This window comes from Petromyzon marinus, chromosome 53 (genome assembly GCF_048934315.1).
Source record: "Petromyzon marinus isolate PM22_M1 ecotype Great Lakes invasive population chromosome 53, UKy_Petmar_22M1.pri1.0, whole genome shotgun sequence".
Lineage (NCBI taxonomy): Eukaryota > Metazoa > Chordata > Hyperoartia > Petromyzontiformes > Petromyzontidae > Petromyzon > Petromyzon marinus.
Genome location: NC_133719.1, coordinates 2,804,300 through 2,821,065, shown reverse-complemented (window position 1 = coordinate 2,821,065; position 16,766 = coordinate 2,804,300). Strand labels below are relative to the sequence as shown.

Genomic DNA, 16,766 nt, shown 5'->3' with positions numbered 1-16,766 from the left:
ACACTTTTTACACTGCACACTTCTTACACTGCACACTTCTTACACTGCACATTTCTTACACTGCACATTTCTTACACTGCACACTTCTTACACTGCACATTTCTTACACTGCACACTTCTTACACTGCACTCTTCTTACGATGCACTCTTCTTACACTGCACCCTTCTTACACTGCACACTTCTTACACTGCACACTTTACACTGCACACTTCTTACACTGCACACTTCTTACACTGCACACTTCTTACACTGCACACTTCATACACTGCACACTTCTTACACTGCACACTTCTTACACTGCACACTTCTTACAATGCACACTTCTTACACTGCACACTTCTTACACTGCACACTTCTTACACTGCACTCTTACACTGTACTCTTCGTACAATGCACACTTATTACACTGCACACTTCTTACTCTGCACACTTCTTACACTGCACTCTTACACTGCACTCTTACACTGTACCCTTCTTACACTGCACACTTCTTACACTGCACAGTTCTTACACTGCACACTTCTTACACTGCACCCTTACACTGTACTCGTCTTACACTGTACTCTTCTTACACTGCACACTTCTTACACTGCACTCTTACACTGTACTCTTCTTACACTGCACACTTCTTACACTGCACACTTCTTACACTGCACACTTCTTACACTGCACACTTCTTACACTGCACTCTTACACTGTACTCTTCTTACAATGCACACTTCTTACACTGCACACTTCTTACACTGCACTCTTACACTGTACTCTTCTTACAATGCACACTTCTTACACTGCACACTTCTTACACTGCACTCTTACACTGTACTCTTCTTACACTGCACTCTTACACTGCACACTTCTTACACTGTACTCTTCTTACACTGCCCACTTCTTACACTGCACACTTCTTACACTGCACTCTTACACTGCACTCTTCTTACACTGCACACTTCTTACACTGCACTCTTCTTACAATGCACACTTTTTACACTGCACACTTCTTACACTGCACTCTTACACTGTACTCTTCTTACACTGCACACTTCTTACACTGCACACTTCTTACACTGCACACTTCTTACACTGCACACTTCTTACACTGCACACTTCTTACACTGCACACTTCTTACATTGCACTCTTACACTGTACTCTTCTTACACTACACACTTCTTACACTGCACACTTCTTACACTGCACACTTCTTACACTGCACACTTCTTACACTGCACTCTTACACTGTACTCTTCTTACAATGCACACTTCTTACACTGCACACTTCTTACACTGCACTCTTACACTGTACTCTTCTTACACTGCACTCTTACACTGTACTCTTCTTACACTGCACACTTCTTACACTGCACACTTCTTACACTGCACCCTTCTTACACTGCACACTTCTTACACTGCACTCTTACACTGTACTCTTCTTACAATGCACACTTCTTACACTGCACACTTCTTACACTGCACACTTCATACACTGCACACTTCTTACACTGCACACTTCTTACACTGCACACTTCTTACACTGCACCCTTCTTACACTGCACACTTCTTACACTGCACACTTCTTGCACTGCACACTTCTTACACTGCACCCTTCTTACACTGCACTCTTACACTGCACACTTCTTACACTGCACACTTCTTACACTGCACCCTTCTTACACTGCACACTTCTTACACTGCACACTTCTTACACTGCACCATTCTTACACTGCACACTTCTAACACCGCACACTTCTTACACTGCACACTTACACTGCACACTTCTTACACTGCACACTTCTAACACCGCACTATTGTAACAACACTGCAATGTTAACAACTCTGCACTCCTGGCTTGTGCTGCTCGATCAGCCACAATCGCACGATGCCGAATGACGTGGATGCCTCGTGTTCAATAAAGGTTCGAGTTGAGGTCGCGAGGTCGCGGGGTCGTGGGGTATCGTGACACCACCACCACCCTCCAACACCGACCCAACCCGCGACTTCTTCAGTTCGCTCGCGATGCGAGCCCACGGCACTTGCAATGTGCGTTGGGGGTGATGATTGTAATGGTGGTGATTGTGTTTAATGGTGGTGGGTGTGATAATGATGGTGGTGGTTGGTGATGATTGTGATGCACGAATGTTGTACCTTGCTAATCGGAGGTGCGGTGGTGTGTGTGGTGTTTGTGGTGGTTGTGGTTCTGCTGGTTACCATGCCCCATCTTACCCCCCCACCACCCTGAGCTACGGGATGGACACACCGTGGGGGTGGACACACCGTGGGGGTGGACACACCGTGGGGGTGGACACACCGTGGGGGTGGACACACCGTGGGGGTGGACACACCGTGGGGGTGGACACACCGTGGGGGTGGACACACCGTGGGGGTGGACACACCGTGGGGGTGGACACACCGTGGGGGTGGACACACCGTGGGGGTGGACAGCCTCAGCCATGCGCGCTCCTTCCACTCCCCACGTGACCCCCCCGCCACACACACTCAGCCGTATACCACCACCAGCAGCACCACCACTACCACCACCACCAGCAGCAGCCCCGCACTCGGCACCCGTCACGGGTGCCCAACGGGGGGCCGAGCGGAGTCGACACAAATTCCGCTGCTGCTGCATCGCGAGTTTGCGATAGTCGGCTTCACAAAGCCTTCATCCAGCAGTGGATGGATCATGGCTGATTAATTCATCGTGCACAACAGCGCCGAAGCTGAGGACGCTGGGCATTGCCCAGATAAACCCGCTGTGGTGTGAACGTTAGAGCAGCAGGTCGGCTTGTTTCGTTATTGGAGGGAGTCAACAGGCGGTGAGTGTGAAACACTGCAGGGCGTGCGGCTCACTTAGTGGACTGGCGAGCCGGCTTGTAGGAGGCCGCTCCGCCAGGGTCTGCACTGCAGGGCGTGCGGCTCACTTATTGGACTGGCGAGCCGGCTTGTAGGAGCCCGCTCAGCCAGGGTCTGCACTGCAGGGCGAGCGGCTCACTTAGTGGACTGGCGAGCCGGCTTGTAGGAGCCCGCTCAGCCAGGGTTTGCACTGCAGGGCGTGAGGCTCACTTAGTGGACTGGCGAGCCGGCTTGTAGGAGGCGGCTCCGCCAGGTCTCGCTGCGGGCGCGGACCTCAGGAGCCTAAGGATTCGTGGCTGCCGAGGCGGTGGTGGCGGCGGCGCCGTGGGAAGGTAACAGTCCCCCCCCCCCCCCGTGGAGCCGGTCTCGGCTCCAGTGAGAGCAGGAGACAGAGCAGAGAGACACGGGCGTGGAGGCACGGCACGCCTCTCGTCGCCATCCTCCCATCACCATACTCTGGTCATCCATCATCTCCCCCCATCACCACCATCATCACCATCCTCGCTTCCTTCCGTCCTCCTCTCTCCATCCTCCGTCACCCATCATCACCCCCCGCCTCATCCTCCTCTTGCTCCCCCCCCCCGGCCTCCATCACGAGGGCACGGCCATCGTGCGGCGCCTCTGCATGCGAGCCGCCTGGGATGCAGCGCGGCTGTGAGCAGCAGCAGCAGGAGGAGCAGCAGCAGCAGTAGGTACGGGGAGGCCCCTGAGACCAACACGGGCCCTGAGCCACCGGGGGGATCAGAGAGCCGGGGGCCCCGGCCAACGTCGCGGGGTCACGCCGAGACAAAGAGGCGGATCAGAAGAACCGCACCCCCCCGCCCCCCCCGCCCCCCCGCCCCCCCCCCCGTATCGGATCGGAAGGGAGCGACTCGACGCGTTCAGCTTCAGGGAACTCACGAGGGCAGCTGAGCGGCCGCCACAGCACACGGGGACCCCTCGACGGCGACTCGCGGGGGACCCCAGGAGGAGCCCAGGAGGAGCCGGAGTCGCCACTCGCGCGGCAGCTGGAGGTGAATTGGAGCCCCACGGAGCTCCCCGCCAGCACCGCTTCCCTCTCGCCCGCTCCTGGGTCCCAACCGGTTCCACGTGCAGCCCCACGAGCCGGTAAGGGGTGTGGGTGGAGTGGGTAGAGGGTCCGTGTGGGTGGAGTGGGTGGAGGGTCCGTGTGGGTGGAGTGGGTGGAGGGTCCGTGTGGGTGGAGTGGGTGGAGGGTCCGTGTGGGTGGAGTGGGTGGAGGGTCCGTGTGGGTAGAGTGGGTGGAGGGTCCGTGTGGGTGGAGTGGGTGGAGGGTCCGTGTGGTGGGTGGAGTGGGTGGAGGGTCCGTGTGGTGGGTGGAGTGGGTGGAGGGTCCGTGTGGGTGGAGTGGGTAGAGGGTCCGTGTGGTGGGTGGAGTGGGTAGAGGGTCCGTGTCGTGGGTGGAGTGGGTAGAGGGTCCGTGTGGGTGGAGTGGGTAGAGGGTCCGTGTGGTGGGTGGAGTGGGTGGAGGGTCCGTGTGGGTGGAGTGGGTAGAGGGTCCGTGTGGTGGGTGGAGTGGGTAGAGGGTCCGTGTGGTGGGTGGAGTGGGTAGAGGGTCCGTGTGGGTGGAGTGGGTAGAGGGTCCGTGTGGTGGGTGGAGTGGGTGGAGGGTCCGTGTGGGTGGAGTGGGTAGAGGGTTCGTGTGGGTGGAGTGGGTGGAGGGTCCGTGTGGGTGGAGTGGGTGGAGGGTCCGTGTGGTGGGTGGAGTGGGTAGCGGGTTCGTGTGGGTGGAGTGGGTGGAGGGTCCGTGTGGTGGGTGGAGTGGGTAGAGGGTCCGTGTGGTGGAGTGGGTGGAGGGTCCGTGTGGGTGGAGTGGGTGGAGGGTCCGTGTGGGTGGAGTGGGTGGAGGGTCCGTGTGGTGGGTGGAGTGGGTGGAGGGTCCGTGTGGTGGGTGGAGTGGGTGGAGGGTCCGTGTGGTGGGTGGAGTGGGTGGAGGGTCCGTGTGGGTGGAGTGGGTAGAGGGTCCGTGTGGTGGGTGGAGTGGGTAGAGGGTCCGTGTCGTGGGTGGAGTGGGTAGAGGGTCCGTGTGGGTGGAGTGGGTAGAGGGTCCGTGTGGTGGGTGGAGTGGGTGGAGGGTCCGTGTGGGTGGAGTGGGTAGAGGGTCCGTGTGGTGGGTGGAGTGGGTAGAGGGTCCGTGTGGTGGGTGGAGTGGGTAGAGGGTCCGTGTGGGTGGAGTGGGTAGAGGGTCCGTGTGGTGGGTGGAGTGGGTGGAGAGTCCGTGTGGGTGGAGTGGGTAGAGGGTTCGTGTGGGTGGAGTGGGTGGAGGGTCCGTGTGGCTGGAGTTCGTGGAGGGTCCGTGTGGTGGGTGGAGTGGGTGGAGGGTCCGTGTGGGTGGAGTTGGTAGAGGGTCCGTGTGGTGGGTGGAGTGGGTAGAGGGTCCGTGTGGTGGGTGGAGTGGGTAGCGGGTTCGTGTGGATGGAGTGGGTGGAGGGTCCGTGTGGTGGGTGGAGTGGGTAGAGGGTCCGTGTGGTGGGTGGAGTGGGTAGAGGGTCCGTGTGGGTGGAGTGGGTAGAGGGTCCGTGTGGTGGGTGGAGTGGGTGGAGGGTCCGTGTGGTGGGTGGAGTGGGTAGAGGGTCCGTGTGGGTGAAGTGGGTGGAGGGTCCCTGTGGTGGGTGGAGTGGGTAGAGGGTCCGTGTGGTGGGTGGAGTGGGTAGAGGGTCCGTGTGGGTGGAGTGGGTAGAGGGTCCGTGTGGTGGGTGGAGTGGGTGGAGAGTCCGTGTGGGTGGAGTGGGTAGAGGGTTCGTGTGGGTGGAGTGGGTGGAGGGTCCGTGTGGGTGGAGTGGGTGGAGGGTCCGTGTGGCTGGAGTTCGTGGAGGGTCCGTGTGGTGGGTGGAGTGGGTGGAGGGTCCGTGTGGTGGGTGGAGTGGGTAGAGGGTCCGTGTGGTGGGTGGAGTGGGTAGCGGGTTCGTGTGGGTGGAGTGGGTGGAGGGTCCGTGTGGTGGGTGGAGTGGGTAGAGGGTCCGTGTGGTGGGTGGAGTGGGTAGAGGGTCCGTGTGGGTGGAGTGGGTAGAGGGTCCGTGTGGTGGGTGGAGGGTCCGTGTGGTGGGTGGAGTGGGTAGAGGGTCCGTGTGGGTGAAGTGGGTGGAGGGTCCCTGTGGTGGGTGGAGTGGGTAGAGGGTCCGTGTGGGTGGAGTGGGTAGAGGGTCCGTGTGGGTGGAGTGGGTAGAGGGTCCGTGTGGTGGGTGGAGTGGGTGGAGGGTCCGTGTGGTGGGTGGAGTGGGTAGAGGGTCCGTGTGGGTGGAGTGGGTAGAGGGTCCGTGTGGGTGGAGTGGGTAGAGGGTCCGTGTGGTGGGTGGAGTGGGTAGAGGGTCCGTGTGGTGGGTGGAGTGGGTGGAGGGTCCGTGTGGTGGGTGGAGTGGGTAGAGGGTCCGTGTGGGTGGAGTGGGTAGAGGGTCCGTGTGGGTGGAGTGGGTAGAGGGTCCGTGTGGTGGGTGGAGTGGGTAGAGGGTCCGTGTGGTGGGTGGAGTGGGTGGAGGGTCCGTGTGGGTGGAGTGGGTAGAGGGTCCGTGTGGGTGGAGTTGGTAGAGGGTCCGTGTGGTGGGTGGAGTGGGTGGAGGGTCCGTGTGGTGGGTGGAGTGGGTAGCGGGTTCGTGTGGGTGGAGTGGGTGGAGGGTCCGTGTGGTGGGTGGAGTGGGTAGAGGGTCCGTGTGGTGGGTGGAGTGGGTAGAGGGTCCGTGTGGTGGGTGGAGTGGGTAGAGGGTCCGTGTGGTGGGTGGAGTGGGTGGAGGGTCCGTGTGGTGGGTGGAGTGGATAGAGGGTCCGTGTGGTGGGTGGAGTGGGTAGAGGGTCCGTGTGGGTGGAGTTGGTAGAGGGTCCGTGTGGTGGGTGGAGTGGGTAGAGGGTCCGTGTGGTTGGTGGAGTGGGTGGAGGGCCGTGTGGGTGGAGTTGGTAGAGGGTCCGTGTGGTGGGTGGAGTGGGTAGAGGGTCCGTGTGGTGGGTGGAGTGGGTAGAGGGTCCGTGTGGGTGGAGTGGGTGGAGGGTCCGCGTGGTGGGTGGAGTGGGTGGAGGGTCCGTGTGGTGGGTGGAGTGGGTGGAGGGTCCGAGTGGTGGGTGGAGTGGGTGGAGGGTCCGTGTGGTGGGTGGAGTGGGTGGAGTGCGGTGGCACACCACCGATCCCCACCGGTGGTGGTGTTCGACTCAGAACAAACTGCGGTGAATTGTAACGCAACGACGGGGCAGGTAACGGGACGGTCACGGGGTAACCTCGCTCCCCCCCGACGCGGCATCTTTATTTTTTACCGGACGCCTGTTTCGGCTCTGTGCACAGTTTTTCTGATTTGTTTACTTCACGAGCTTCTCTTGTCTGGAACACGGCGGGGGGGGGGGGGACGTGACGATGTTTCGGTGACGGCGACGACGACGACGCCGCGCGAGGGGTCCTCATCCCTCCGCGTCGGAGCAGGGATCGTTCGATCAGATTCAATTCATGTATAACTTGCAGGAGGAATCCGATGAGCTACAAAGCTCTTTTGTAGCAGATGTACAGTGCGGGGGGCCACGGGGTAAGAACGTTACACACAACAAGCAGTGCAAGCACACCACAGGAGTGCAAGGTACAAGTAAAGTAAACAAATCACCCAGCCGCACACACACATACAACACTGAACCCATGCCCACCGACGTTTTAAGTTATTCTTCTGAAGCGACCTGGCCACCGCAAATGATAGCCGCTCAACAAAGTGGCTCATCGTTGGGACATTCAGAGCAGCAACAAAGTCACCTTGGGCAATGAGAGGTCAGAGAGTGTCCTCCCCCCCCCCAATCAGTTGGGTGGTACGGCAACTTTCTCGCGGTTTGATCGAATTGACTGCGAGAATAATCCGTTTACCACGCGTGGTTTTTGTGCGTGCGCGTGTTCCGTTCATCGTATTGATGGACGTTAACGCTCGCTCGGCGCACGCTCGCTCGCTCACGGCACAACGCAAATTCTTTTTAAAGACCGAAACGGGAGGAGGATTTCTCAGACAACTCTCTGTGGCTGTCACCTGATGATGCTGCTGGCGGTGTTTGTTGTTGTTGCTGCTGCTGCTGCAATTGCCGGCGAAACGTCACGGGACTCTAATTGTAAATGTTGTTGTGGTGGTGCTCACTCCTCAACACTCGACCGGTTTAGTGCTGTACTGGTAACGAATCGTCACGTTTTGTTTACGGGACGAACCCGTGATGATTGGCCGGGTAGTAGTGGCGGTGGTGGCGGCGGGTTTAACGACACAGTTATATTCACGCGATCGGACCCAACCAAAACCTCTGTTACGGGCAACGCGAACGTTCGATTAGTGTAGCGTGTTGCCTATAGCCCCCCCCCCACCGTCACCCGCTGAGAGCGGCGAGTCGTGGGGGGGGGGGGGGGGGGTAGACGGGACGCCTCAAGATGGGCGGAAAAAAATCGGCAAAACGTTCGAGTGACATTTTTCAGGGCGCGAGCGTCGGGACGTTCAGTGGCAGTGGTGGGGGCTGGGGGGGGGACAACGAGGGGATGGCGGACCGCTCGTTTTGTGTGTTGAGTTGAAATTGATAGTGTACGCAACAAAGGTAAAGGCAAAGATGCCCCGTGTAGCCTCAACACACTATGGGGGGCAAGTGCTGTTAGCGAGCAGTGCCTACGAAGTCCGGCACGGCACTCGAGATGGCGGGTGGGCAGCGCCCAACCGCCTTTGTCTCCACAGTGGCGATGTTTACACACCGCACCAGGTACTCATTTGAGGTTGAGTCGACCTAGGGGAGGCCCGGGACCGGTTCAGATATTCGTCACCCGGTGTTGGCCGTGAGCGGGATTTGAACTCGTGTCGTCGGGTTTGGCTCTTGGGGCCAAACCCGACGACACGAGTTCAAATACGGCATCCTTCCGTAAAATAACCAAGGGCGGTGGAAGATCACGGGGAATTACAGTAAAACTCGTGGGGAGGGAGGGAGCCCTGTTTTTCCCATGAGGCTTATTCTTTGCCGAGCGCGGTTTTGCCCAACACGGCTGTGAGCTCGGTGTTGGTGGTCACTGAGAAGGCGGCGTTGAGTGACGTCGGATGGTTGAGGGTTTCACGAGACATCGTTGCTGGAGGTCCTGACGCCACGTGAGGGCCCGAGACTCTCACGACCGTGTCACCTTGCGGAGAGATTTAGAGACTCCGTGTGGCGTGGAGAGGTCTGGCTTGGTGGGGTCGCTCCCACACGCCTGTTGTGTGGTGCACGAACGAGTGAAGCACGCGCGACCACGCCTCCTGCTTCCACCGTCGCCGACCATTCTCTATCCACCGCTGGAGGAAGGCTCCTCACGGGTCGCCTGACCAGCGGCGGATGCCTGAGCCGCGTGCCTCCCCGCGTCGCTCGCGTGCACGCCGTCCGGCCCGTCTCCTCCCGCCGCCGCTCCCCCTTTGGAGCTCTTTCATCCGCCTCCCATTGTGCGGAGCCTTTCAGGGATGATCCCAGAGGCTTTTCTTGGCAGCTGGGTGCCCGGTGCCGCTCCCCCCCCCCCGCCTTGAAAAAAAAGGGGCGAGAAAATGGCAGCGCCGAGAAGCGGCGGCGCCGAGGCTCTTGGCGTGGGCAGGAGGCGTGCGGCACAAACTCGGCAGAGAAAAAACGAAACCCCGCAGCTCAAGGGCCGCGTTACCACGGTGGCAGCTCGCCGCTAATTAGAGGTTGTCGGAGTGACCTTGCGTGAGCCAATTTCAAAAACAAAAAATCCCACAACGAATACATTGGGGCGATGTAATTTTTTCGTTCATTTTGACGCGAACGTGAAAGTGAGCGCTCCACCGCCACCACAACCACCCACCACCACCACCAACAACAACCATTGCAGAGTAGATGACAAGGTTCGGCTGGCGCCTGCGTTTCCGCCTCAGCACACCACACCGCGGTGGCCTACACGCCCTTCTTCCTCGTCCGGAGAGGGTGGACCGAATTGTACTCTCCGTGTAACCGCAGGGCCTCGGCGGGTTGGCACGCGCTGCGCGCTACGCCCCAGTGGAACGGTGGCTCGGTGATCACACGGACGGATATTGGTGATCACACGCACGGATATCGGTGATCACACGGACGGCTATCGGTGATCACACGCATGGCTATCGGTGATCACACGCACGGCTATCAGTGACCACACGGATGACTATCGGTGATCACACGCACGGCTATCGGTGATCAAGCGCACGGCTATCGGTGATCACACGCACGGCTATCGGTGATCACACTAATGGCTATCGGTGATCACACGCATGGCTATCGGTGATCACACGCACGGCTATCGGTGATCACACGCATGGCTATCAGTGACCACACGGATGACTATCGGTGATCACACGCACGGCTATCGGTGTTCGCACTTATGGCTATCGGTGACCACACCCACGGCTATCGGTGATCACACGGATGACTAACGGTGATCACACGCATTGCTATCGGTGATCACACGCACGGCTATCGTTGATTCACGCGGACGACTATCGGTGATCACGCAGACAGCTATCGGTGATCACACGCACCACTATCGGTGATCACGCAGACGGCTATCGGTGATCACGCGGACGGTTATTGACGGGCTGAGAATGACCTTACACGAGCGTCCGAAACGAATGGAAACCGTCCAGCCTCAACCGCTTCACGCGATGTTTGTTGTTGAAGAGCGTCGCTCCTCCGCCCTCCGCTGTCGCTCCCGGAGGGCGACTGTGACTGGAGCATTAACCACAAGGAGAGACGAGGGAAATCGACGGGGGGTGTCGATGGGGGGAGTCGGGCCCAGCGTGGCCCGGCCGAGACTCTGTGTGGGTGGCATCGGCAAACTTCCATGGGATGGGATCAAGACAAAAGAGGTGTCGGCTCCCTCCCCATCCCGCTCCACCCCTGTCCCCCCCTCCCCCCCCCCCCCGCGGAATCGCTCTGACGTTCCGTTTCCTTGACAATCGATGCCAGATCGTCAACAGCGATTGTTGAAGGGGGCTTTATAATTTTTTTATTTGATTAATTTTAATGTTTATTTTATTTTTTGAGGACGAACCGCCCGAGATGAGATGGAGCGCTGAGATTAGGGGGCTCGTGGCACGTGGTGGGGGGGGGGGGAGGCCCGGTGGGATTGTTGCATCCTAGGAGTGGGGGAGGGAATGTCGACTTTGTGTTGGAGAGGCCTTCATCCAGCAGTAAACTATTTTTATTTTTTATTTTACCAGGAGAGAGACCCACTGAGCTACGTACAGTGAGGGAAGAAGGTATTTGATCCCCTGCTGATTTTGTACGTTTGCCCACTAACAAAGAAATGAGCAGTCTATAATTTTAATGGTAGGTTTATTTGAACATTGAGAGACAGAATAACAACAAAAATATCCAGAAAAACACATGTCAAAAATGTTATAAATTGATTTGCATTTTAATGAGGGAAATAAGTATTTGACCCCTCTGCAAAACATGACTTAGTACTTGGTGGCAAACCCTTGTTGGCAATCACAGAGGTCAGACGTTTCTTGTAGTTGGCCGCCAGGTTTGCACACATCTCAGGAGGGATTTTGTCCCACTCCTCTTTGCAGATCTTCTCCAATTCATTAAGGTTTCGAGGCTGATGTTTGGCAACTCGAACCTTCAGCTCCCTCCACAGATTTTCTATGGGATTAAGGTCTGGAGACTGGTTAGGTCACTCCAGGACCTTAATGTGCTTTTTCTTGAGCCACTCCTTTGTTGCCTTGGCCGTGTGTTTTGGGTCATTGCCATGCTGGAATACCCATCCACGACCCATTTTCAATGCCCTGGCTGAGGGAAGGAGGTTCTCACCCAAGATTTGACGGTACATGGCCCCATCCATCGTCTCTTGATGCGGTGAAGCTGTCCTGTCCCCTTAGCAGAAAAACACCCCCAAAGCATAATGTTTCCACCTCCATGTTTGACGGTGGGGATGATGTTCTTGGGGTCATAGGCAGCATTCCTCCTCCAAACACGGCGAGTTATGTTGATGCCAAAGAGCTCCATTTTGGTCTCATCTGACCACAATACTTTCACCCAGTTGTCATCTGAATCATTCAGATGTTCATTGGCAAACTTCAGACGGGCATGTATATGTGCTTTCTTGAGCAGGGGGACCTTGCGGGCGCTGCAGGATTTCAGTCCTTCATGGCGTAGTGTGTTACCAATTGTTTTCTTGGTGACTATGGTCCCAGCTGCCTTGAGATCATTGACAAGATCCCCCCGTGTAGTTCTGGGCTGATTCCTCACCGTTCTCATGATCATTGCAACTCGACGTGGTGAGATCTTGCATGGAGCCCCAGGCCTGAGGGAGATTGACAGTTCTTTTGTGTTTCTTTCATTTGCGAATAATCGCACCAACTGTTGTCACCTTCTCACCAAGCTGCTTGGCAATGGTCTTGTAGCCCATTCCAGCCTTGTGTAGGTCTAAAATCTTGTCCCTGACATCCTTGGAGAGCTCTTTGGTCTTGGCCATGGTGGAGAGTTTGGAATCTGATTGATTGATTGCTTCTGTGGACAGGTGTCTTTTATACAGGTAACAAGCTGAGATTAGGAGCACTCCCTTTAAGAGTGTGCTCCTAATCTCAGCTCGTTACCTGTATAAAAGACACCTGGGAGCCAGAAATCTTTCTGATTGAGAGGGGGTCAAACACTTCTTTCCCTCATTAATATGCAAATCAATTTATAACATTTTGACATGCGTTTTTCTAGATTTTGTTGTTGTTATTCTGTCTCTCACTGTTCAAATAAACCTACCATTAAAATTATAGACTGATCATTTCTTTGTCAGTGGGCAAACGTTCAAAATCAGCAGGGGATCAAATACTTTTTCCCCTCACTGTAGCTCTTTTTCAGAAGCGACCTGGCCACAGATGATAGCTCAACTAAGCGGCTGATCACGTGGAGACATTGATATCAGCAGTCAAATATTCTAAATGCATGTTTCTAAATGTGGAGGGAAAAACTGGAGGACCGGAGAAAATCCACGCAACCACGGAGAGCGAGAGACATGCAAACTTCAAATAGCAGGCATCGGGGTCTGGATTGAACCCATGATCTCCTCCATACCAGGCGAGGGAGTTAACATCTCCTCGCCACCGTGGTCCTGGCTGATAATCGTTGACGGCTGCCACCGTGGGAGACGCCCCGACCTCCGTGCGATCGGTGGAGTTCAACACCCGATCGAGGATTTGACTCGGCCCATCAGCCATTTGAGTCTTGACAACGTCGGTACACGCTTTGTGGAAACTCAACAATGGCGCGTACGGTGGTGATAGACCGGCCACGGAAAACGTGGACTTTCCACCCCGGTTTGAGGCGGTGGCGTGCGCTGGCGGTTGTGGCGTATGGGGCGACACACTCCTGAATTGTTGTGTAGGCCGTTTGGGCTTCACGGGTTCTGTCTGGGATGCACGTCCCTCTCGCCACGGCCGCGGCTCACGACCGCTCACGTCACCCCACCCCGCCCCCCGCCCCCGGTCCGAGAGCAACCCAGAAAATATCGAGGCGAGAAATGTTAATCCCCGCGGACGCCGCCGCACGGGTGTCGCGAACGTCCGTGTTTGCGCAAAGCGAAACGGCCGGATTCCTCGCGAAGCGACGCGGCTCGGTGAGGGCCCTTCCGATGAGGGCGGAGCGCTGTCGGAAGGTGGCTGTGGCGCGGCCGCCTTGCCGCTTCCGTGCCTGGGGGGCGTTGGCGGAGAGAGAGCGGACGGTGTTCATTGTTTGCGTGTGGGCCCTTCGCGAGGGGCCCTCCTCCGTGGCCTGGACGACAACGGCGGCGTTTCTCACGCCCGCGTCCTGTTTTCTTCTCGTTTTGGGCTTTTGCGTCCCCTTTCTTTCGGCCGCGGCAATCGCCACCACCACCGACTCGCTTTCAGAGACGTCGCCGTAATGTTCATATCATTTTTTGTCACGGCAACAAAAACTACCCGTCGAATAACGGGCGCGCGAATAATGTTTGCTTCGGTCAAACAGCCCACTTCGGAGATTGTTAAGTCTGTCCTGTTATTACCCCGGCCCCCCAACCCGCAGTGCAGAAACCTCGTCCGCCCCCGACCCCCCCCCCCCCCCATTACGGGACATGCCGCCGCTCATTCATTACGATTTAATCACCGTGGCAAAGAGGCCCCGGCGTCTCCGCCGCTGGAGGGCCGAGCGAGAGAGGCGCGCGACGCGAGAGTGATAGCTACTTAAGGGGGGGTAATGTTCGGCACATTTCCTGAAACGCGATCGTCTCCAAACTACCCCCTAAATCACTGCGCCGCGGGACAGCCCGCGGCGCAGTGAGTGCATTAGCCGGGCGGCCTTGGCCTGGGATGTGCAGGGAGAGCCTTCTCACTCGGCCGCGTGAGGCCCCGAACTCTGCCGCGCAGTGCCGTGCCTTGCGAGCGCCGTGGCGCATTCCACAGCAAAGCGTTCTGAAGGAGCGAAGGGGGGCGGAAGGGGGGGGCGGAGGGGGGGCAGAGGGGGGGGGTGGAGGTGGAGGGGGAGTGACAAACTCTAGAGGAGGGTGAATCAGTGAACGATGCACGGATGAGATGAGGCGGAGCAGCAAGCCCGGCCGTGCAGCATGGCAGACGAAGTTCCTAGGGCAGTGGAAGGTCGCTCGCTCTCCTCTGCCACCCTCGCGGCCTTCAACTCCCCAGGGTGGCGACACGGCCCCATTGGTGGCCCAAGGCGTTGGCCCCAGTGGTGGCCCCAGCGGTGGCCCCAGCGGTGGCCCCAGCGGCGGCCCCAGGGGCGGCCCCAGCGGCGGCCCCAGCGGTGGCCCCAGCGTCGGCCCCAGCGATGGCCCCAGCGGTGGCCCCAGCGGTGGCCCCAGTGGCGGCCCCAGCGGCGGCCCCAGCGGTGGCCCCAGCGTCGGCCCCAATGACGGCCCCAGGGGCGGCCCCAGTGGCGGCCCCAGGGGCGGCCCCAGCGGCGGCCCCAGCGGTGGCCCCAGCGGCGGCCCCAGTGACGGCCCCAGCGGCGGCCCCAGCGGTGGCCCCAGCGGTGGCCCCAGTGGTGGCGCGTCTTCCGCTCATTGCAGGCGCTCGCGGTCGTGTCGGCCATCAAAGGAGTGTGCGGCGTCGCCCTCGTGGTCAACGTTGAGGATCCCGTTGATGTCCTTTCACGAGAGGAGGCCCATCGCGTGCCCGCGTTGCGGTCCAAAATCTTGCAAATATTTGGACCGTGAAAAATGACCGCAAATTACTTACATGGATTACGACGCAGCAGCGATCATTTGCCCTTCCACCGTGAAAACTTTGGCAGGACCCTCCTTGGAAAAAAGGTCACGAGACTCGGCGAGGCTTTCAATGGGTAAACAAAGCCGCAACGGATAATAGAATCCACCCATGCTGTGGCGACTCCCTCTACCCCTCCCCTCTCATCTCATCTCTCGCTCCCCCGCTCTCCGCTCCCCGCTCCAGCAACAATGGCTTTCGTCAGAGGCCCCTCAGTCGACCTTGACTCAGCGGGAGGTCCGCTCGGTCTCCTCTGCTGCCCTAAGCGCCTGGATCCCTCTGCGGATCTCTTTGTCTCTGTGCAAGTCTGTGGGTTCCCTCTGTGGGGGGCGCCACGGTGGCTATGAGATGTTAATTACCTCGCCTGGTATCCAGGTGGTTGTGGGTTCGATCCCTGGACCCTGACACCTGCTGTATATTTGGAGTCTGCGTCTCGCTCTCTCCCTGTGGTCGCGTTTTTTTTATTTTCCCTCCACATTTAGAATCAAAGTGCGCTCCGTGTATTTGGCTGCTGTAATTCCCACGCGGTGATAAGCCACTTGCTTGAGCTATCATTGGTGGCCAGGTCGCTTCTGAAAAAGAGCTACGTCGCTAGGTGGGCTTTAACTGGTTTAATAACAAAACACAGTTCAGTTTAGAATCTGTTGGTCACTCTGCGCGAGTCTCATGGGTCTCTCTGTCAACTTCTGTCCCTCCAGGTGTGAGTCTATGGATCTGTGAATCTGTCGGTCGCTGCGAGTCCGTGCATCTCTCCACGCAAGTCTCCTCCGCATCTCCGTGCGAGTGGTGGAGGCCTTCCCGTCGTTGTCTTCGCGTGCGATTGCCGCTCTCTCCTCTCACGCGCGCTGCTGTGTGACGATGTGTGACGCTGACGCTGTGTGACACTATGACGCTGTGTGACACTTTGACGCTGTGTGACACTGTGTGACACTGACGCTGTGTGACACTGTGTGACACTGACGCTGTGTGACACTATGTGACGCTGTGTGACGCTGACGCTGTGTGACGCTGTGCGATGCTGTGTGACACTGACACTGTGTAACACTGTGTGACACTGACACTGTGTGACGCTGTGTGACGCTGTGTGACACTGTGTGACACTGACACTGTGTGACACTGACACTGTGTGACGCTGTGTGACGCTGTGTGACTGTGTGACACTGACGCTGTGTGACACTGACGCTGTGCGATGCTGTGTGACACTGACGCTGTGTAACACTGACACTGTGTGACGGTGTGTGACGCTGTGTGACTGTGTGACACTGACGCTGTGTGACACTGACGCTGTGCGATGCTGTGTGACACTGACGCTGTGTAACACTGACACTGTGTGACGGTGTGTGACGCTGTGTGACTGTGTGACACTGACGCTGTGTGACACTGACACTGTGTGACGCTGTGTGACACTGTGTGACACTGACGCTGTGTGACGCTGACGCTGTGTGACACTGTGTGACGCTGTGACTGTGTAACACTGACGCTGTGTGACGCTGTGTGACGCTGTGTGACTGTGTGACACTGACGTTGTGTGACACTGACACTGTGTGACGCTGGGTGACACTGAGTGACACTGACACTGTGTGACACTGAGTGACACTGACACTGTGCGATGCTGTGTGACACTGACGCTGTGTAACACTGTGTGACAGTGTGACACTGACGCTGTGTGACGCTGTGTGACGTTGTGTGACGCTGTGTGATGCTGTGTGACACTGTGTGACACTGTGTGACGTTG

The 16,766-nt window shown here is 57.8% G+C and overlaps 1 protein-coding gene across 2 annotated transcripts in view; it reads left to right on the top strand.

The window, feature by feature from the left end:
• Positions 1–2,766: 2,766 nt before the first annotated feature.
• LOC116953936 (1-phosphatidylinositol 4,5-bisphosphate phosphodiesterase beta-4-like) overlaps positions 2,767–16,766 on the top strand; it is an 80,299-nt gene continuing 66,299 nt past the window's right edge. Inside the window, exons 1-2 of one of the 2 annotated variants that reach the window (XM_076051899.1) lie at positions 2,767–3,178; positions 3,711–3,953. The gene's annotated coding sequence lies outside the window, so the exon portion shown is untranslated. The remainder of the gene's footprint in view (positions 3,179–3,710; positions 3,954–16,766) is intronic. The other variant, XM_032974264.2, reaches the window with a different exon arrangement.